Raw genomic sequence first — 22,737 nt, forward strand, 5'->3', positions numbered from 1 at the left:
TGAACCATTTGACGTGTTGCTAGCCGGCGTCATATGTTGGCCGACTGTTGCATTCATTTTCGATTTCAGTAAAACCTCATGCCATTTCAGGCATGTGTATCAATTTTTACCTCTCTACCTACTTTATTCTGCAATTTTGTGCATTTTCAAGTGTTGACGGTCGTTTGGGTCATCATGTACGATGGACTGAGCCAGCACTTCGAGATCAGTGCAATATCCGGTTCCTCGTCGTTCTTTTCACGTCGTTTTCACAGGTGCTGTGTACACTCGGGACTTGGTATGTAGCGACTTTCCAACTGAGAGGCTCGGAGTAAATTACCACGTTGGAAGTAACGGCGAAGATAAGACGCGTTTTCTTTGGGTGTCAAACCAGTTTCGTTCGCGGCAGGTCTCTGATAGGGGCCTTCACTAGTACTGTAACCTCCACGAGTACTGTAATTCACTTGACAACACGACGAATGGAGAACTTTTTTTGACACATTGTTCTCCAACATCAAACATGTTTAGTCGATAGCTGTCGCTTTGACATCGACGGATAATTGTACATTGTTCTTACAGCGGTTCCATTAGTTTCTCCTGTCTTCCTTTCGTCTCTAATGGCTTCCGATAGCAGTTCGATTAGATGCACGAAAGGCTCGTGACTAGTTCAATAATTAATGGGTATGAGAAAGCAACTGGTGAGCAAACAACTAGAGGAATTTATGTCCTCATATCTGAAAGAAATGAAGCAGGTTTTTTTCCCCAGAGAGTTACTCGCTATCCTGACAGATCGATAGTGACTTAACAAGTGCTAAGGAGATGCATTATCACTGTTGCAGGTCAGAGGCGTAGAAGATAATAATGCGACGTTGCTGTTTGTCAGATCCTAATGAGAGATTAGCTTTTCCGTTTGGAATTTGACCTACGTCTGGATGTTCACCTTACGAGACTTCTTCCATTCCTTCTACTTTCCTCCTCCGTTCGTGAATGGCGTGAGAGATGAAAAACTACTGTAAGCTCTTGAATGACCACTTATTTCACTGACTTTCCCATCATGGTTATTTAGCGAGATATATGTGGGAGGATGTAATTACACTATTGGCAATTAAAATTGCTACACCACGAACATGACGTCCTATAGACGCGAAATTTAACCGACAGGAGATCCTGTAATATGCAAATGATCAGCTTTTCACAGTATTTACACCAGGTTGGCGCCGATGGCGACACCTACAACATGCTGACATGAGGGAAGTTTACAATCGATTTCTCATACACAAACAGCAGTTGACCGGCGTTGCCTGGTGAAGCGGTGTTGTGATGCCTCGTGTAAGGAGGAGAAATGCATACCATCACGTTTCCGACTTTGATAAAGGCCGGATTGTAGCCTATCACGACTTCGGTTTCTCGTATGGCGACATTGCTGCTCGCGTCGGGATCCAATGACTGTTAGCAGAATATAGAATTGGTGGGTTCAGGAGAGTAATACGGAACTCCGTGCTGGATCCCAACGGCCTCGTATCACTAGCAGTCGAGATGACAGGCATCTTATCCGCATGGCTGTAACGGATCGTGCAGCCACGTCTCGATCCCTGAGTCAACAGATGGGGACTTTTGCAACACAACCACCATCTGCACGAACAGTTCGACGACGTTTGCAGCACCATGGACTATCAGCACGGAGACGATAGCTGCGGTTACCCTTGACGCTGCATCACAAACAAGAGCGCCTGCGATGGTGTACTCAACGACGAACCTGGGTGCACAAATGGCGAAACGATATTTTTTCGGATGAATCCAGGTTCTGTTTACAGCATCAGGATGGTCGCATCCGTGTTTGGCGACATCGCGTTGAACGCACATTGGAAGCGTGTATTCGTTATCGCCATACTGGCGTATCACCCGGCGTGATGGTATGGGGTGCCATTCGTTACACGTCTCGGTCACCTCTTGTTGGCATTGACGGCACTTTGAACAGTGGACGTTACATTTCAGATGTGTTACGACCCGTGGTTCTACCGATCCCTGCGAAACCCTACATTTCAGCAGGATAATGCACGACCGCATGTTATAGGTCCTGTACGGACCTTTCTGGATACAGAAAATGTTCGACTGCTGCCCTGGCCAGCACATTCTCCAGATCTCTAACCAATTGAAAACGCCTGGTCAATGGTGGCGGAGCAACTGGCTCGTCGCAATACACCAGTCACTACTCTTGATGAACTGTGGTATCGTGTTGAAGCTGCATGGGCAGCTGTACCTGTACACGCCATCCAAGCTCTGTTTGACTCAATGCCCAGGCGTATCAATGCCGTTATTACGGCCAGAGGTGGTTGTTCTGGGTACTGATTTCTCAGGATCTATGCACCCAAATTGCATGAAAATGTAATCACATGTCAGTTCTAGTATAATATATTTGTCCAATGAATTCCCGTTTAACATCTGCATTTCTTCTTGGTGTAGCAATTTTAATGGCCAGTATTGTAGTATGCTAATCACACTTGGAAGGTACGCTCTCAGGAAGAGTACGGTGATACTCTCAGTGATGCACAAAGTTTTACTAAACGAACCTTTAAGGAAATGTACCGCTCTTCTTCGAAGCTTCTGTACGTTCTCTATTAATCCTGCCCGTCTGCAGTCATCCGCGGCATGCCAATAAAGTTCTAGGAACGCAGGAGAACTTCTGTGAAGCTTGGAGAGTAGGAGAGGGATACTGACAGAAGCAGGTTCGTGAGTCGTGGCTGCATAGCTGAACAGTTAAGAGCATTCTCCACGTGAGGCTAAGTTTCCAGTTTGAGTCGCGGTCCGGTAAAGTCTTTCCCTGGCAGGAAATCTAAACAGTACGGACAATTGGCGGCAGAGAGAAAAGTTGTTTGGGCGAGGTTCTGCCACGACAGGAGAGTTGCAAGTAACGCTGCAGCGGTCTGGATCTCCTCCCAGCGTGCACGCGAGTCCTGGCGAGAGAGAATTGTGAAAGCGGGCGACATAGCTCGCGGGTCGGACCGCCCTCTCACACTACACAGGCGGTGGCATTTCGGATGCTGGTGCGCCCAGAACAAAGCGAAAGAGCGCGCTGACCTCGTCTGCTTGTGCTGGGGAATCGTTGCTCACATTATACTTCACGGAAATCTGCTGACAACGTATGGCATTTCTAGGCAAACTAGTTTCGGAACGATGTGATGAATGCCTTCGTAATGTTTTCCTTTTCCGATTACTGGCGTTTTATTTTTTTTATTCTATTGCTTAATTCCATGACGTCTCTTGTCCATCCCCTCCCGATCGCCTCAGGAACGCATCTACATGTACATGAATACCCTTCAAATCACATTTAAGTGCCTGGCAGAGGGTTCATCGAACCACCTTCACCGTTCTCCATTATTCCAATGTCGTATAGCGCGCGGAAAGAATAAACACCTATATCTTCCCGTATGAGCTCTGATTTCCCTTATTTTATCTTCGTGATAGTTCCTCCCTATGTAGGTCGGTGTCAACAAAATATTTTCGCATTCGGAGGAGAAAGTTGGTGATTGGAATTTCGTGAGAAGATTCTGTATCAACGAAAAACACCTTTTCTTTAATGATTTCGAGCCCAAGTCCTGTATCATTTCTGTGACACTCTCTCCCATATTTCGTGATAATACAAAACATGCTGCCTTTCTTTGAACTTTTTCGATGTATTCCGTCGGTCCTGTCTGGTAATGATCCCACACCGCGCAGCAGTATTCTACAAGAGGACGGACAAGCGTAGTGTAGGCAGTCTCCTTAGTAGGTCTGTTACATTTTGTAACTGTCCTACCAATGAAACGCAGTCTTTGGTTAGCCGTCCCCACATCATTTTCTGTGTGTGTCCTTTCCAAATTTAAGTTATTCGTAATTGTAATATCTAGGTATTCAGTTGAATTTACGGCTTTTAGATTAGACTGGTTTATCGTCTAACCGAAGTTTGAGTTCCTTTTAGTACTCATGTGGATGACCTCACATTTTTCGTTATTTAGGTTCAACCGCCACTTTTCGCACCGTTCAGATATTTTTTCTACATCGTTTTGCAGTTTGTTTTGAACTTCTGATGACTTTATTAGTCGATAAACGACGGCGTCATCTGCAAACAACCGAAGACGGCTGCTCAGATTGTCTCCAAAATCGTTTATACAGATATGGAACAGCAAAGGGCCTATAACACTACATCGCGGAACGCCAGAAATCACCGCAGAGCTGAATCATTGATTGGCTCAATTTGAAGTAAGCAAAAGAATAACCCCCCCCCCCCCCTCTCAGTGCCACAGGATACATCGCTTTGATTGTTCCGGCGTAACGACTAGCGCCGGCACGAAGTTGAAGAACGCAAGAGCGGCGAAAGCTGTGAGACGACGCCAGCCAATAGATCGCTGACCAGGACTGCACCACGACTCGGCAGCCCCGGCCGGACAGTAGAAGACGCACAGCACACTAGTAGATCCGGACTAGAAGAGAGCACTAGGAGAGCCGTCACGCTAACTGTTGTACTGAGACTTGTGCCTTGCACTGATGAACTTGCTTGGACATTGTATATAGCGAAGGACGATGATTATTTGCATGTCGCCATCTGCTTGCGACCCAAAGTTAAGTATTGTGAATCAGGGTGTCCGAAAAGTCTTTCTCTGATTACATAAATTGATAACTCAGGCTAGAAGTAAGATACAAATATGAAACTGGAGTCTAATTGTTTACAAACAATCAAAGTTTTTTTCACACATCAGTAAACTTCCACATGAGCTCCCTTAGTAGTACTCATGTGGCGATATTCAGTTTCCGTCCACACATTAGCCAACATCACTGGAGGGATCGATTCAACGTCTGTGGTTATCCGTTGCCGCAGGGTTTCAAGATCTGGTCCACGTGTTCGGTAGACCTCGTCCTTGACATAACCCCATAAAAAGAAGTCTAATGGGGTTATGTCAGGAGAGCGTGGAGGCCAAACCGTTGGCTCATCACGACCAATCCATCGCCCAGGAAAGGTCATATCGAAATAGGCACGGACGTCCAAACCCCAACGTGGCGGTGCACCGTCTTGCTGAAACAAGACATCGGGGTGATACTGAAGCCGCGCGACCGCTACGGTCGCAGGTTTGAATCCTGCCTCGGGCATGGATGTGTGTGATGTCCTTAGGTTAGTTAGGTTTAAGTAGTTCTAAGTTCTAGGGCACTGATGACCTCAGATGTTAAGTCCCATAGTGCTCAGAGCCATTTGAACCATTTGAATTTGATACTGAAGCAGCTGAGGAAAAGCATACAGTTGTAACATGTCCAGATACACTGCAGATGTGATGGTAGCCTCAGCGAAGAAGAATGGCCCGATAATTCGATCGTGCAATAGCGCGCACCAAACATTCTCCTTTGGACTGCCTCTGGTGCACTCCATGACCTCGCCGGGGGGTTGTGAACCCCAAATGCGCACATTATGGCGATTCACTACTCCACTGACAAAAAGTGTCGCTTCGTCGGGAAAGGCAATTCGTCTGAGATAACCATCATCGCCCTCAATACGTGATAGCATTTCGACCGCAAAGTCATATCGACGTGTACTGTCATTGGGCAACAATGGAAGTGGAAGTTTACTGACGTGTGAAAAAAACTTTGATAGATTGTAAGCAATTAGACACCAGTTTCATATTTGTATCTTACTTCTAGCCTGAGTTATCAATTTATGTAATCAGGGAAAGACTTTTCGGGCATCGTGTACTTTATTGTAATAAAAACGATTAATGTGATTTGCTTTAATTGTTGGTTGGCTATCCGAGAAAGCAGCATCCTTTTAGGCACCCTATAAGAGACGAGTGGGCAGGACCCCACTCTGATACCGCCTGTAGCCTCGTTGACGGCCTCAGTTCGGCGAGGAATAGAGCAGCAAAAATTGTATTCATTTAATTAGTGTCCTGTTGCGAGACATTTGCTTTGATTGCAGTTTATAAGTTGCTATCGTTGCTTTATTGTTATTAGCTAACAAAGCTTGGCGAATGGTTGAAAACCGATGGTCTAGTTGTCTGTGACTACTTTCCTCTGTTTTCGTAACACATAGTAAAAATGCGGTCTGGATTATTTTTCCGCCAGAGATCCATAGGGAACATGGCGTTAAGGTTGATCTAATGAGGGTGTTTTGGTGGAATTATTGGATGAATTGCTGTGTGGCTCCTTTCGATTCAAGGTCTCCGTGACCATTCGTCTTTCCAGTTAGCTGGTAACTGCTTCCTGAATATGGGTATCATATTCGCTATTGGGCTTTTTATATTTACGAGTCCCGTTTGCATATGCACGCTTATCGAGCAGGTCTCCATGTTCGTTCCCAGGTATTCTAGATAGGGCTTTCATCCATGACGACTTTGCAATATTTTCTCCTCATAGCGTAGACGATGTCGATGAATCAGTTAACAAATGGATTTGTACAGCTGTTGCGGCGGTTTCTAATCGCAGAGCAGAAATTTGAATACGTTGCTCTTCGCATCGCACTGAGAGACTTCAACTGCTGGCAGCGACTTAGCGGTCGGAGCGGCGACGTATACGCAGTGGGTCGGGCGGATGACACGTCCTCTGCAGACGCTCAGACCGGAAGCGCGGGTCCGAGGTCAACAGCGCGCCTGCCGCCTTAGTCACTGACGCCAGCGCAGACGCCGAGCATAATAATTACGGCAACCGCAGTTCACACGCTCTTGCAACAAATGCGTTGTGAAATGCAGTTTAGTGAAAACTTTTCGTCCAAACAAGTTTCAGCCCAGAAGTGCTAGAGACAATACACTACCGGGCATTAAAATTGCTACACCAAGAAGAAATGCAGATGATGAACGGGTATTCATTGGAAAAATATATTATACTATAACTGACATGTGATTACATTTTCACGCAATTTGGGTGCATAGATCCTGAGAAATCAGTACCCAGAACAACCACTTCTGGCCGTAATAACGGCCTTGATACTCCTGGGCATTGAGTCAAACAGAGCTTAGATGGCGTGTACAGGTACAGCTGCCCATGCAGCTTCAACACGATACCACAGTTCATCCAGAGTAGTGACTGGCATATTGTGACAAGCCAGTTGCTCGGCCACCATTGACCAGACATTTTCAGTTGGTGAGAGATCTGGAGAATGTGCTGGCCAGAGCAGCAGTCGAACATTTTCTGTATCCAGAAAGGCCCGTACAGGACCTGCAACATGCGGTCGTGCATTATCCTGGTGAAATGTAGGGTTTCGCAGGGATCGAATGAAGGGTAGAGCCACGGGTCGTAAGACATCTAAAATCTAATGTCCACTGTTCAAAGTGCCGTCAATGGGAACAAGAGGTGACCGAGACGTGTAACCAGTGGCACCCCATACCAAAAAGCCGTGTGATACGCCAGTGTGGCGATGACGAATACACGATTCCAATGTGCGTTCACTGCGATGTCGCCAAACCCGGTTGCGACCATAACGATGCTGAAAACAAAACCTGGATTCATCCGAAAAAATTACGTTTTGCCATTCGTGCATCCAGGTTTGTCGTCGAGTACACCATTGCAGGCGCTCCTGCCTGTGACGCAGCGTTAAGTGTAACCGCAGCCATGGTCTCCGAGCTGATAGTCCATGCTGCTGCAATCATCGTCGAACTGTTCGTGCAGATGGTTGTTGTCTTGCAAACGTCCCCATCTGTTGTCTCACGGATCGAGACGTGGCTGCACGATCCGTTAACAGCCATGCGGATAAGATACCTGTCATCTCGACTGCTAGTGATACGAGGCCGTTGGGATCCAGCACGGCGTTCCGTATTACCCTCCTGAACCCACCGATTCCATATTCTGCTAACAGTCATTGGATGTCGAGCAACGCGAGCAGCAATGTCGCGATACGATAAACCGCAATCGCGATAGGCTACAATCCGACCTTCACGTGATGGTACGCATTTATCTTCCTTACACGAGGCATCACAACAACGGTTCACCAGGCAACGAAATGTGTGTTTATTGTGAAAGCCGTAAGAATTTTATACAGAAGTTTCGAAATAGTTCGAAGAGCTACGGACAGATGGCGCTGCACGGTGTGCACTTCAAACAGTGTCGGCGTGCATAATTAACCTCTTCCTCTGCAAGCTGTATTTGCATTTACATCACAATCTTTTCGAAATGTGTCCATTCGCATACGGAAGTGGCGCAAACGAACAATGAAAATGCCATCACGTCCTGTATTGTCTCAACGGAAGTGGCGTCAGACACCACTCAGACCGCCGATTCAAGCTCGTACACCGTGGTAGGTTGTGTCTTTCAATGCACCCCACAAAAAGTAGCCACAATTACTCAGATCGGGAGGAATATGGAAGCTATTCAATCCTTGCTCCAGTAAATTTCAAATAGGTAATCCAGCCAATATTCACCAAGAAACCGAAACACTTGTTCGATGCGATGTGGCCTGGCCTCATCTTGGATGAACCGCTCTGTGTCTGCTCGGTCCCCAGCGTTAGCTGCATGGCGACAAATTGTTCCAAAATTGCAACGTAGCGTTCACTAGTGATCGTTTCTCGCATGAAAAAAGGGCTAATGACGCCTCTGCTGCATACTGCAGCCCAAATAGCAACTTTGTGACTATACAATGTTTTTGTTTCACAGAAATGGAGAATTGCCAATTGCCGGCCGCTGTGGCCGAGCGGTTCTAGGCGCTTCAGTCTGGAACCGCGCGACCGCTACGGTCGCAGGTTCGAATCCTGCCTCGGGCATGGATGTGTGTGATGTCCTTAGGTCAGTTGGGTTTAAGTAGTTCTAAGTTCTAGGGAACTGATGACCTCAGAAGTTAAGTCCCATAGTGCTCAGAGCCATTTGAACAATTTGAATTGCAATTTTGTTTATTCACGACTCCATTCAGGTGGAATTCTGCTTAATATGTCGACCAGATGCAGCCAATATCAAATCCTTCATTATCAGTCACTGTGAGAAGCCGGTTCGCAAAGTCAGCCCTTACAGTCTTAACAACACCAGTATTACTAAATGTATTCCACTGTCAAAGGTATCAGAAATGTTTTCTGTTATAACTTTCGACTCCTTCGTTTCTCCTTCGTTTCCGGTACAGCGACCCTTTCCTCAAATTGATACATTTATCCGTCTCCATCATCCTAGAAAGTTTGTAACATCATCACGGAATCACCCTGTATGCTTTGGGTATAGCTTACAGCCAAGTGTTCATGAGAGTCATGCTACGATAGTATTTACAGTCATTACGTTTCCATTTATTGAAAAGAGAGATTAGTGCTGCTGTATACCAAGGGACTGGGATTTTGCATTTCGTCCAACATTCATTTAATAATTGTATTAATTGAAGCACTCCATTATTCAAAACCACATTCCGCTTGAGGACAGCTTTAGTTTATTGTTTTTCGTAAATGCCTTTGGTAACGTCTGTTTCTACCGACACATCACTGATGCACGAGGAGTGTTTTTTAAGTAAGTACCGTTTTGAAATTAAAAAAAGACGTGCTAAGATACCTCAATATTTTTTTTTACCTGAAAGCCTGTACCTTAATCTACTTTTCTACATAATTTCCGTCAATATTGAGGCACTTGTCATAACGTTGTACCAGTTTTTGAATACTCTCCTCATAGAAGTCTGCCGCCTGATTTGTTAAGCACTGCATCACCACTGTTTTGACTTCGTCATGAAGACGCTGACCGCACAGGTGTTTCTTCAAGTGCAGGAACAGATGGTAGTCACTGGGCGCAAGATGGGGCTGTACTGAGGATGATCTAGAGTTTCCATCGAAAAGATGTGATGAGATCTTTGGTCTGATTCGCTACATGCGGACGGGCATTGTCTTGCAGCAAAACGATGCCCTTGCTCAACTTGCCACGTCTTTTGTTCTGAATTGAACGGCGCAGATTGTGCAATGTCTTATAGTAAGCTACTGCTTGGGTTGTCTCATTACGAAGCAGAAATTCCACAAGCAATGCTCCTTTTCTCTCCCAAAAAACTGTGCACATGATTCTCCAGGCAGAAATTTTTTGCTTAAACTTCATTTTTCTGGCGCCATTACATAGACTGTTGCTTTGATTCTGATGTGACGTAGGCCACCCATGTTCATCTTGAAGAAACACCTGGGCGCTCAGCGTTCAAGACGATGACTAAGTCAAAACAGTGGTGATGCAGTGGTTAAAAAGTCAGGCGGCAGACTTCTATGAGGAAAGTATTAAAAAACTGGTACAACGTTATGACAAGTGCCTCAGTATTGACGGAAGTTATGTAGAAAAGTAGATTAAGGTACTGGCTTTCATGTAAAAATAAAATTATTGAAATGTCTTAGCACGTCTTTTTTTAATTTCAAAACGGTACTTACTTAAAAAAACACGCCTCGTAAGTATGTGGTTATTACAATCTACACTTTTTGTACAAAGGAGTGGTAACTGCATGCAAAGACTGTTGCCAACGAAGTGGAGAGACATTGAAGCAAAAAGTAGCAGAGAAAGCTGTGAAGTCATGATGACCGTGGACATCTAACCTCTTGGTCATCCCGTTTCATTCACCTGCGGTTATGTCTCTATTATGCACACTTAACTTTTTTCTTTGAGAAGTCATGTATTTCTTAGTTGTAGCAGCGTAATTATGACGCAACTCAAGTCTTGTGCGACTGTCGATACCAGCGTTGGTCGAATAGGTATCTTATTGGAACAGAGTCAGTATTAAAAAGCCTTAAAATATATTATTAAATAGCTCACGAATTGGCTTACGGCTTCTTAGGCCATTCTCAGTTGTCAGCAGGCCATGGTCTTCGTGTCTAAATAAATATAATTTTTCAGAACATTAGGAAGATCTTCCTATTTAATGTTATTATTATGTTGTGTGGAACCGCGCGACCGCTACGGTCGCAGGTTCGAATCCTGCCTCGGGCATGGATGTGTGTGATGTCCTAGTTAGGTTTAAGTAGTTCTAAGTTCTAGGGGACTGATGACCTCAGATGTTGAGTCCCATAGTGCTCAGAGCCATTTTATGTTGTGCAAAGCACCGACGAAAAATTAAGTTAATGTTAAGAAATATGTTATTCGAGTGAAACGCTCAGTTGGTTCAGTATTTCTACAAGTAAGTAAAAGTGGAGATAGCTGGTTACACAGGCTCTTTGCGTAGTTTCACTTGCCGAATGACCTTTGTCGTTTTCTTGAACCACTTATGAACACCAGGGACACACACCACATATCAATATTGACTAATGCACACTTACACACCCTTTTCTTATACTTTGCGTAAAGGTAGTGACTATAGTTGGCACTCCATTAGGTGTTAGCGTGTGCCTTTGGCGACATTTAGTGACTGTGAGTGGGTATTCCACTTCACTAGCACAATGAACGTGTTCTTGCATTGCTCTACCACTTGCGAAACAATGTGTCCATTATCGACGTTACGGCTAACAAACGTTCCTCATTGTGCCGCAGGAGATAGTGTTGGCTTCGTTCGACCTTTCGAGGAACAGGCCCATAAGCCTGACAGAGGGATAACAGCTCTTATCAAACCAGTTTCATGTCGTCTGTTCGCTTTACTGCGGTGCGAAAAGACAGCGGCATGCGGCGTTGCGAGTTGGATTGCATTCTGGACTGACGACCACGCATGTATACCAGTCGGGTTAAAACAATAAAAGATAATTTTCTAGTTATGTGGATGAACGAAGGAACACAAATGAAATGAGCCAGCATGAAACAATTAAAAAGGTGGTCATAAGACTAGGATAGCTTTAGCTTATTGAAAATACCAATCTGTGTGTGTCATTAATTTTTATTTATTTTTTATTTTTTGTAATTGTCAGGTGAAATAATCACCATGCAGTTTGTGTAACGTAAGGGTGTGGCGGTAGCTCATGAAGATGACGCGGTTCATAATCTGTGTATCTGATGAGGGATCCACAAAAGTCTATAAAGAATATGGTAACGCAATGTTTGAGGACTATTTATTTATTTTCTGTTCGGATAAACCTTCTGTATAAGCATGTTATTGTCCGCCCGGTTAGCCCTGCGATCTAACGCTCTGCTTTCCGGGCGGATTAGTGACGAGGTCCGGTGTGCTGGCCAGCCTGTGGATGGTTTTTAAGGCGGTTTTCCATCTGCGTCGGCGAATGCGGGCTGGTTCCCCTTATTCCGCCTCAGTTACACTATGTCGGCGATTGCTCGATTGCTGCGCAAACACTGTCTCCACGTACGCGTACACCATAATCACTCAACCACGCAAACGCAACATTTGGGGTTACACTCGTAACGTTACCGGGGGGGAGGCTGGTCCACTGGGGGCCTAACCGCACAGTAACCCTGGATTCGGTGTGGGGCGGCGGCGGGACTGCTGTGATCTGTTGTGGGGTTATGGACCACTGTGGCTACGGCGTGGCGTGTCGAAACCTCTCCGTCGTTTCTCGTTTCTAGGTCCCCAGTTCCATACTATACAATACAATACGATACAAGCGTATTATTAAAACAAAACCTGCAAGTTCAGAAATGAATTATGGAATATCGAATGTTAACTGAATTTGCTAAACTGACTGTACAATAGTCGTATGTAAGATTGAGAGATACTAATACCAGAAAAAGTTTGTTTGTCCCACGCCACAGGCAGAGAAAAATTTCAAAATAAAGTATTGGATTGTAAGGCATATCGAGGAGATGATGTTTTTTTTTATATTTTGCCCCTGTAGCAAGGACGGTTTTGGAGAGTTGAAAATCAATTATATCAATTGGAAAATTGCCGAGACAACAAGAATTGGAAGAAGTAAAAGGGACGAAGGTAGCTCTGTAGCAAAAAGAGTGAAATCTAATAAAGAAGGAAATAATTAATTTTATATAATCAGTGATGGAAAGCTCGTTGGTGTTTATAAACGTCAACAGCTCTTTGCTATTTCATAAACTTCATCGTATGGCTCTCCGCTTGTATTTATTCTTTATTTTAACAACCGATTTCGGTCCGTTATAAGACTATCTACAGGTTACGCGACGCGCATATTCCTTTCTATAAATCCTAAAGTAGATCTTAAAACTGACCAAAATCCATCGTTAAAATGAAGAATAGATACAGCTGTGTAAACAGGCTATGAAGTTTCAGAAATGTCTTTTGCTGGAACGTAGGTATAGCAAATGCAGGAGATAAAAAGAAAAACGTAAGCAAAATACAAAGCATGATTAGGAGTGAAAACTGAAGGTCCAGACCTACGACGTTTATACAGCTATTACTGTAAACAGGGTCAATGTCATGTTCTTAGGAAGCATATGTACCTCGAAATTTCTGTGTAATCCGTCCTCCCAGGTTAGGCATAACATCTGTGGAAAACTGTAAAACTACAGTCCAAATCATCACAGGGCAACCTGCATGTTTAAAAGTAGGAAGCATATTCATATTACTCTCGTACAGTAAGCTGCTACATACTCACAGTATCATATGAATCGTACTAACTGCTACCTGACGGTGTTCAGACGATTGAAAACAGCCTCTCGTCCGTCGTGCAGCTCGCAGAAGACGGTGATTGCAGAAACCGGTTTTTTAGTCGTCTAATGAGTTTTGACGTCACTTTTGGCGCATTTGCTATTTTCGCAACGATTACGTGCTCTTTTCGCGGCGTTTGCGGGCTTCCAACCAGCGAGTCGGCATAGAAACTCGTCTGGGACAAATAGGAAAGCTAGGGTACAGTTTCGCGTCCCTCTGACATCGAGATCTTAAGAATGCAAGTCGTGATAGGACAACTTTTTGGAAAGGTAATCGACCATGTCCTTTCCAAAAGAATAATCCCAGAACTGCCCTGAATCGCTTCAAGGAAACTACGGAAAACTTAAATCTGTATGTCCGGACGGGGATTTTAACTCCACTGCTCCAAAATGTGAGATATCGTTAATGGCACGAGTACTAATGTTGATAATTACTGTAACAAACAATGGTCAAATGGCTCTGAGCACTATGGGACTTAACATCTGAGGTTATCAGTCCCCTAGAACTTAGAACTACTTAAACCTAGCTAACCTAAGGACATCACGCACATCCATGCCCGAGGCAGGATTCGAACCTGCGACCGTAGCGGTCGCGCAGTTCCAGACTGAAGCGCCTAGAACCGCTTGGCCACATAGGCCGGCAATTACTGTAACAACTTTGGATACGCGATCAGGCGCAACAGTTAGATTTCTGTTGGGGAATAACGTAACAGTAAGAATGAGATAAAGGAGAAAGAGTGTAAACTTTGAGATGTATACGGAGTGGATCGTTAGGGGGGAAAAAGAGCAAGCGCCACAGAGGCATCCAAGGGACGAAGGAAACAAAAAAAAAGAGACATCTGAAGAAGAGGGGCCATTGGGAGGGGGTCTGTAATGGGAAATAAATTGAAGATTTCATTGGCTGATGGCCTGTAAGGAAAGTTATTGGTGAAACTGTCTTCAACCCAAAGGTTGTTTTGAACACCATATTGCTTTGCTTCATTAGGAACCTGGCTTAATATAGATGTAGACGCATATGTAAATGCATTGATCTAGTTGTCGATGAGACATCAAACCGAAACCTTCCTTCCATTTCTGTAGTTGGTACTTGTCCGACAACATACGTTGTCCTTATTTCCTTTCTTACTTATATCATAAGTCTTTCATTCACGAATATTCTGTCAGAGTACTCTCGTGTCATATTTGGCTTTGATTTCGTATGAGAGGTTTTGAAGATGGCTTAGGTCAAAAAACACAAAGTGATTTAGTATTAATAATGAATTTCAGTGCAGTCTGAACTGATTGTACTATAAGTGCTACCATTATCACCAGTTTGTTGTTGTTGTGGTATTCAGTCCAGAGACTGGTTTGATGCAGCTCTCCATGCTACTCTATCCTTTGCAAGCTTCTCCATCTCGCAGTACCTACTGCAACCTACATCCTTCTGAATCTGCTTAGAGTATTCATCTCTTGGTCTCCCTCTACGATTTTTAGCCTCCACGCTGCCCTCCAATACTAAATTGGTGATCCCTTGATGCCTCAGAATATGTCCTACCAACCGATCCCTTCTTCTAGTCACGTTGTGCCACAAATTTCTCTTCTCCCCAATTCTATTCAATACCTCCTCATTAGTTATGCGATCTACCGATCTCATCTTGAGCATTATTCTGTATCACCAAATTTCTAAAGCTTCTATTCTCTTCTTGTCCAAACTATTTATCGTCCACGTTTCACTTCCATACATGGCTACATTCCATACAAATACTTTCAGAAACGACTTCAAATGGTTCAAATGGCTCTGAGCACTATGGGACTCAACATCTGTGGTCATCAGTCCCCTAGAACTTAGAACTACGTAAACCTATCTAACCTAAGGACATCACACACATCCATGCCCGAGGAGAAACGACTTTCTCACACTTAAATCTATACTCGACGTTAACAAATTTCTCTTCTTCAGAAACGCTTTCCTTGCCATTGCCAGTCTACATTTTATATCCTCTCTACTTCGACCATCATCAGTTATTTTGCTCCCCAAATAGCAAAACTCCTTTACTACTTTAAGTGTCTTATTTTCTAATCTAATTCCCGCAGCATCACCCGATGGGGGACTGATGACCTTAGCTGTTTAGTCCCTCTTAAACATCCCAACAACCTCCACCCCCATCACCCGATTTAATTCGACTACATTCCATTATTCTCGTTTTGCTTTATCTTATGTTCATCTTATATCCTCCTTTCAAGACACTGTCCATTCCGTTCAGCTGCTCTTCCAGGTCCTTTACTGTCTCTGACAGAATTACAGTGTCATCGGCGAACCTCAAAGTTTTTGTTTCTTATCCATGGATTTTAATTCCTACTCTTAATTTTTCTTTTGTTTCCTTTACTGTTTGCTCAATATACAGATTGAATAACATCGGGGAGAGGCTACAACCCTGTCTCACTCCCTTCCGAACCACTGCTTTCCTTTCATGCCCCTCGAGTCTTATAACTGATCACCAGTCTATACTTCGACATGTAATAAAGTTATCACAAAGTCACGGCTGGACCGCTACGGTCGCAGGTTCGAATCCTGCTTCGGGCATGGATGTGTGTGATGTCCTTACGTTCGTTAGGTTTAAGTAGTTCTAAGTTCTGGGGGACTGATGACCTCAGATGTTAAGTCCCATAGTGCTCAGAGCCATTTGAACCATTTTTGAACAAAGTCACCTAGGAGGCTAGCGAGCATTCTGGTAAATGTTCGTAGATTTGTGATTCAGCTGGCTAGGTCGCATAAAAGTTCGTACAGAAGATGTAGAATGACCTTATTGGTGACAGAGTATGCAAGATGAGTTTCGGCATTATTCCCTCTCCATAAATACAAGTTCAAAGGTACGTAACATGAGGTGACAGACTGCTGTTTCTATTTATGAAAGATACCTAGATTCGGAGTTAAAGCTAAATGCTAGAGTCATCAATAACTGTTTGAGTAAGTCAGTTCTAAGATCAGATGACGACAAGGGCATAACATTTCCAACAGGACTATGTCTTATAAAGCGCTCTTGGTACTGAAACCAATCTTCTGGCTAAGAACGGCATTACTTGATACTTCTTCATGAAGAAGAGCTGGATCGCGGAAGCACTCCCAGTAAGTCTCTCCGTTACCAATCATTTGTACTTTCCCTTTGCCTGGTTTTCACTTAGCAGACGCTTCGACGCTTTTTTCTGTTGTTTTTATGGTTGCTTGTCTCACTCTGTAAACACAGGACTCTTATAGGATCACTTTGTTGTGTATGTCCGATAGTTATGAACCCTTTTCTCTCCGGGACGAGTACACGTATTAAGTTAAAATTAAGCCACGTATTTACGTCTGCAGTCCCTTAGCAGCGTGCGGTGTGCGGCCTGCAATCAAAAAATACAGCCTTTTGTGGCACATATTTTGATACTCGAAATCTCACTCACCTAAACCTATAGGGTAGATTCCATTGACCTAGGACCATGAAATTTGACAAAGAGCAAGGTTTTACTGTACAAGTAAAGGACGAAATCCGAAAATACTGTAACATGAAAAAATATTTTTTTCTAATTTTTTTATCCGTCTGTTTGTCTGTCCTTCTGTTACGACTTTCCTTCTGGATTACGTTGGTATATGAAGTTCAGACTTGTCACGTACTAAGGCCTATAGTCCCTTGGTGGACTCACAAAATTTTGAGCTACTAAGTCAATCAAAAGATACGGCCTTTTATGTCGTACTTTGATACTCGAAAAATCGCTCATCAGAGCCTGTATGGTGTGTGTGTGTGTGTGTGTGTGTGTGTGTGTGTGTGTGTGTGTGTGTGTGTATTAAACTGGGGACCTAGAAACGACGGAGAGGCTTCGTCCCGCCGTAGCTCTAAGTGGTTCACAACCCCACTACAGGCCACAGCAGTCCACTCACCCCACACCGAACCCAGGGTTATTGTGCGGTTCGGCCCCCAGTGGATCCCCGCCAGGAACATCTCACACCAGACGAGTGTAACCTCAAACGTTTGCGTGGTAAAGTAATTATGGTGTACGCGTACGTGGAGACAGTGTTTACGCAGCAATCACCGACATAGTGTAACTGAGGCGGAATAAGGGGAACCAGCCCGCATTCGCCGAGGCAGATGGAAAACCGCCTTAAGAACCATCCACAGGCTGGCCGGCACACCGGACCCCTCGACACTAATCCGCCGGGCGGATTCATGCCGGGGACCGGCATGCCTTCCCGTTCGGGAAGCAGCGCGTTACACCGCGCGGCTAGCCGGGCGGGCTGCCTATAGGGTACTTCCAATTGACCTGTAATCATGAAATTTTTCAAGAAACAAGGTTTCATAGTACAAGTAAAGGGAAAAATCCGAAATTGTTAATTTGTAATTGTATCACACAAAAAAATGTTTCTTTTGCCATTTGTTCAAACTTGGAATTAAAACATTCACAAAAGTCTTGTAATGTTTTTTAACCATAAGTTTGGCATGTATCGTTTGTAAGGTCTATGAGAATATCTCTCTCTCTCTCTCATGTCTGCCTGTCTTGTGTGTGTGTGTGTGTGTGTGTGTGTTTGTCTCACACAGCGCTTGCAGTGGAGCTGGCTGTTAACTTGTGTTACACGCTTTTACCACGGCCAAGTTATTAGCGGCCCGCTTTCTCCGGCCGTCGAGAAATAGCGATAAAAATCAATTCCTGGTAGCTACGCGCAATTTGCGAAACGACCAGGAAATGAGAGCACACGGCGCGGTTTTTCGCCTCATGTCGCGGCCGCTGTGCTGATTAGGAACAGAACGTGGCCGCAGACTCTGTGGCGGGCTGTGATTTGTCACGGCCAGTGTTCATTACGGAGGCGGCTTCAGCGGACAACTTGTGACCGATCGCAAAAGGCTAATAGCTTCTGCGTACTCTTTCGTCCCACTGTGCCCACGGAGCGCTCTTACTGTCTATACGGGGCATATCTAAAGGCTGAACATACACCGGAGTAGCCAATGATATGATAGAATAACAAATTTCGTAGTAAAAAGCTTTCTAAAGCCAAGATCGCATAAATATTTCTTTACTTTCAACAACCAATTTCGGCAGACTTAGCTGTCATCTTCAGGTCTTTTACAAAACGTGGTCGTTGTGAGTTAGAGCCTCACTCCAAGTTGTCACATTGGCGGATAAAATGAAGCAGATTTTACAAAGGTTTGTCAGAAGTAAAACATTTACAATCCAAAAGCACAATGTCCTCATGGCCATGTCCGCATATGATGCGCTCAAAGATGCATGTTACAACATTGAAATCAGAATATACAATAAAATGCACAGCAGCACATTCACATTATTTACTTTAGCTTGACATGTTCCATTCATTAGTTGTACCATATACGCCGTTTAAGGTGGGCCATCAATGAATGGAACAAATGCTACTCTGCCGTTGTATGTTGTGATTTTTATGACGTACAGGCATCTGCGAGCATATACGAACATGGCCATGTGCCGCAGGTGCTTTTGTATTGGAAATGTTGTATTTCTGACAAATCTTTGTATAAAGTGCTACATTTTATCCACTAGTATGACAACTTGGCTTAAAGTTCCCTCTCACAATGAACAGGTTTTGTAACAAAAATTTTGAAGACCTGAAGATGACAGCGAAGTCTGTCGAAACCGGTTGCTGAAAAATAAAGAAGTATTTATACGATCTTGGCTTTAGAAATTTTTTTGCCAAGTAAAACAGATAACTCATTCACATTTTTTTCTCAACAAGCGAAAATTCAAACAAATTTCGAATGCAGCCTGTAATGGAGAACTCCGCGTCATTGCAAAACGTACGCCGAAAAATATGGGTAACATTGTGTATAACCGTGCATGATCGTTTGTGCACGGCATAGTACGTAATTTGAACAAGTCTGATAATTTATAGTACAGTGTCAAAATGGATAATAATACGTAAGAAGGGGCAGTATTTTTGCTGAATGTTTAAGGCTGGTAATTTTCTTACCTACCGAGTTGCTCAAACGGTTTTAGTTTTTTAACGGAAACACATAACGTGATCGTAATTTTAGTGTCCCTGGAAGAGGAGTAGACTGCATTTACGCTAATGCTGCTGGCTTGAAATGAGTGGAGGTAATGGAAATGAAATTAGTAATGGGAACCAACTACTCTGAAGGTTCGAGTCAGGCATGGGTTTCGAGTCCCGGTCTAGCACAAATTTTAAATAGTCTCAAATATTCAGGAAAATGTTGTTAATATCTTCACACAGTGTGCTCGAAAACGTGGGAAATGTGTAAAATTTGAAACCAGATAATAATGGGGCAATATCAAGTAACTTTTACTACATGTTTTGGTTTCAGATCAGGAAGTTATATATATTAGCTTGTATACCAATGAAATGCTGTTAACATGGACACGACTTACAGGTTATATTCGTGGTTCATAAAATATATTCAAACTGGTGAGCAACTAATTCGACTTTGGCATCGTAGTGTTGAACGAGCTGTTGCCGTACTTACTTTAACACCTCAGGCATTCACGTAGCACTTGAGACGTATTGTGACCGCTAGTAAACTGCGCCTTCCAAGGGTCTTATTTACAGCAGTGATTTGATATCTGGATCGTTCTTAAAAGAAGGAAGGTAGGATTTAGCTACCGTCGACGAGGATGATTGGCAAGACACCTGAAATTCGGATAGGACAAGTCTGTGGAAGAAAATCGGCTGTGTCCTTTCAAAGCAACCATCACGCCATTTCCTTAATCGATTAAGGGAAAACACGGAAAATCTACATCGTGAACTCTGGACAGAAGTTTGAACTACTGAGCCAGCCCCCCTGCACTTTGCAACAAAAGAGGAGGTTTATCTCACACCCATCGTGAAGGTTCTCGATTACTTCTTTCGGAATGTATAAAGTCTCCTGGCCTTTCGCTTGTCTCCTGCTCTCCTGCTCCTTGGCTTCCCAGCGACTTCGAATATAGTTATATCATTTAGTTGTCCAGACCAACCAGGTATCTTCGCTTATGAGATCTGTTTTTGCGTATTTTTATCTTATTTGTTGAGTCACTAATTTATATATGGATTGTTGTCGCCCACTCTAGGTATAAATATCTTTCAGCTTTATTTATTTGTGTTTAAGTTGGTTTCATTTTGTGGTCATTTTCTGCAAGTCGAGCTCGTTTTGACTATGTCTCTTTACTTCTTCGTTTGAGAAATCTTAATAAAACTTTTTTTGTATGTGGCATTCAAGGAATTAAATATCTATTGTTTCTACTCCTCCTTTAATATTTATACAGTGTTAATTCATGTTCTCGATTTCTGTTATCTCTCTTCCATTCATTTGTAAGCTAGCTTCAAATAATTTATCTGTTATGTACCCTTTTAGGAGGCAGGTTCTCTGCTTACGGTTGTTATTTATTTCATTGGTAATTGTTTCGACTAATGTCCTTTAATATTTGCTTTTTTCCTGTAGCAGTAACCTATCCTAATAGAAATTATCCTTTCTGTGGCCTTTCATCAGAGAAAAATTTCCAAGACTTTTCATCATCTTACGAAAGTCGTAAGCTTGCAGAATTTTAGTAAACTTTCATTGTAACAACCAAAATCTATTACTACGTTTACATGCGGCACATCTTCCGGATGACGAAAATAGAATTAGATGTTAAGCCCTGAAGCGGATTTGTTAGCCCAATTAAATATGGCGTCTGGAAAATAGCTCTTCCAGTTCCTGATTTAGTGAGCACAATCTCTATTTCTAATATATATATCGGAAGCGTAGACAGCTTCATACTCGGTCTAATATTTCTATTTCTCATTCACTGTTCAAAGTCACTCCGTCCGTATCCGCTGAAAAGTTTTGAAAAGAAGACGTAACCTGACCAGCCAAACACGCTTTGAAAACGATTGTGCTTTTAGCCGGGAGCGAAAATCGATTGTGGAAATGGAAAACCGGCAGTTAGAATCGGATTTCCAGAATCAGTTTTGAATTGGTTACATGGCCAACCAGAAGCCAAACTGCGAAATCGCTTTACGAAAAGTGGTTTGGAGCCCAGTGTAAACATAGTGAATGTTGTTTCTACTTCGCTCTCGTACGTATCCTATATAATTTCCAAAGTACTTCAAATCGGTCCCTTGCACATTCTTCCATTCATTTCACCCTCTTGTTATTGGTCGCAATTGCTTTGTAAATTATTATGAAGTTGACTTGTGGATTATCTTTTCTTTCTTCCAGCGCGTACGTACGTACAGACTTGTTGATTTCAAGAATGATAAAACCATTTTAATAACCACTGTAGGCTGGCAAATTCTATTAGACATGAAGAAACTAATGGTTAATTTCACTAGTTCTGTTTCGGAAACGCGCAGAACCTGTTTGTCCTCTGATGCAGGTGTATGAACCACTCCGTTTCTGTAATTTTTCGTTTTTTAAACCTGGCATGTCAAGTCTCTCGTCTCTTGTTGTGCGAGTTACACTAATGTCTAGCAATGAACAGCAGTTGACGTCTCATGCCTCCCGGTGGTGTTCCAGAACTTACCTGTATGGCTGTTAAATGTTTCCCCGTCTGTGGTAACGAGCTTTTTTCCGGTGATCGAGCATCAGTGTTTCAGTAGTGTACTCTTGCTTTGTCTAGCTGCAACAGACGCTTCGCCCTATAAGCCCGCGGTGAGTAACGAGCTATAAAAAAACATTCGCGTGGTTGTCCTGCAGTGGGAAAGCCAACGTCTTATCTGCCGCTCCTGTTGGCGTATCCGGTGCGACCATTGCCTCACGCGGTGCCGAACTGGAGCGTGCTGCGGTCGTATTGTGGACCGCAGAAGCACTTGCTTTAAGGACGTTATAAATAGTTATTATCTGTGTGTATTCCCCAGCAAAGAGAGCGGCTTTAATAGTGCAGTTAAGCATGGCAGTGAAGTGATGTGTATTTTTCAGTTGATTGTATAGAAACGGCGAAGTAACACGAGTCGACCTGAAGGCGTGACAGAATAGAGATAAGCTCACTTGACCTCTAGAGAAATCATTACAAGCATCAGTTAATACCGTGTAAAGTGCGGGTTTGGTGCATCCAGATTAAGCCATTCGCCGCTGATTTGATGGTGCAGTTGCACCAGATTGCGGGGACTCTGTTGTCGCCGTTTAACCCGCTGTTCCAGTATGTCTCACAGATTTTCTATGGAGTTCAAGACAGGTGACTTTGCATCCCACTCGAGTGTAATAGGGTGGGGGAGTCTTTTGAAAACGAGTCACACATTGTAACTTCCTGGCAGATTAAAACTGTGTGCCGGGCCGAGACTCGAACTCGGAACCTTTGCCGTTCGCGGGCAAGTGCTCTACCAAATGAGCTACCCAAGCACGACTCACGGTCCTAACAGCTCTACTTCTA

At 43.6% G+C, this 22,737-nt stretch overlaps 1 protein-coding gene across 1 annotated transcript in view; it reads left to right on the forward strand.

The window, feature by feature from the left end:
* Positions 1 to 22,737, forward strand: part of LOC124795004 (protein transport protein sec31-like) — a 234,045-nt gene that overhangs the window by 163,933 nt on the left and 47,375 nt on the right. The gene's annotated exons all lie outside the window — the stretch shown is intronic.

Source organism: Schistocerca piceifrons, chromosome 4 (assembly GCF_021461385.2).
Source record: "Schistocerca piceifrons isolate TAMUIC-IGC-003096 chromosome 4, iqSchPice1.1, whole genome shotgun sequence".
Classification (NCBI taxonomy): domain Eukaryota; kingdom Metazoa; phylum Arthropoda; class Insecta; order Orthoptera; family Acrididae; genus Schistocerca; species Schistocerca piceifrons.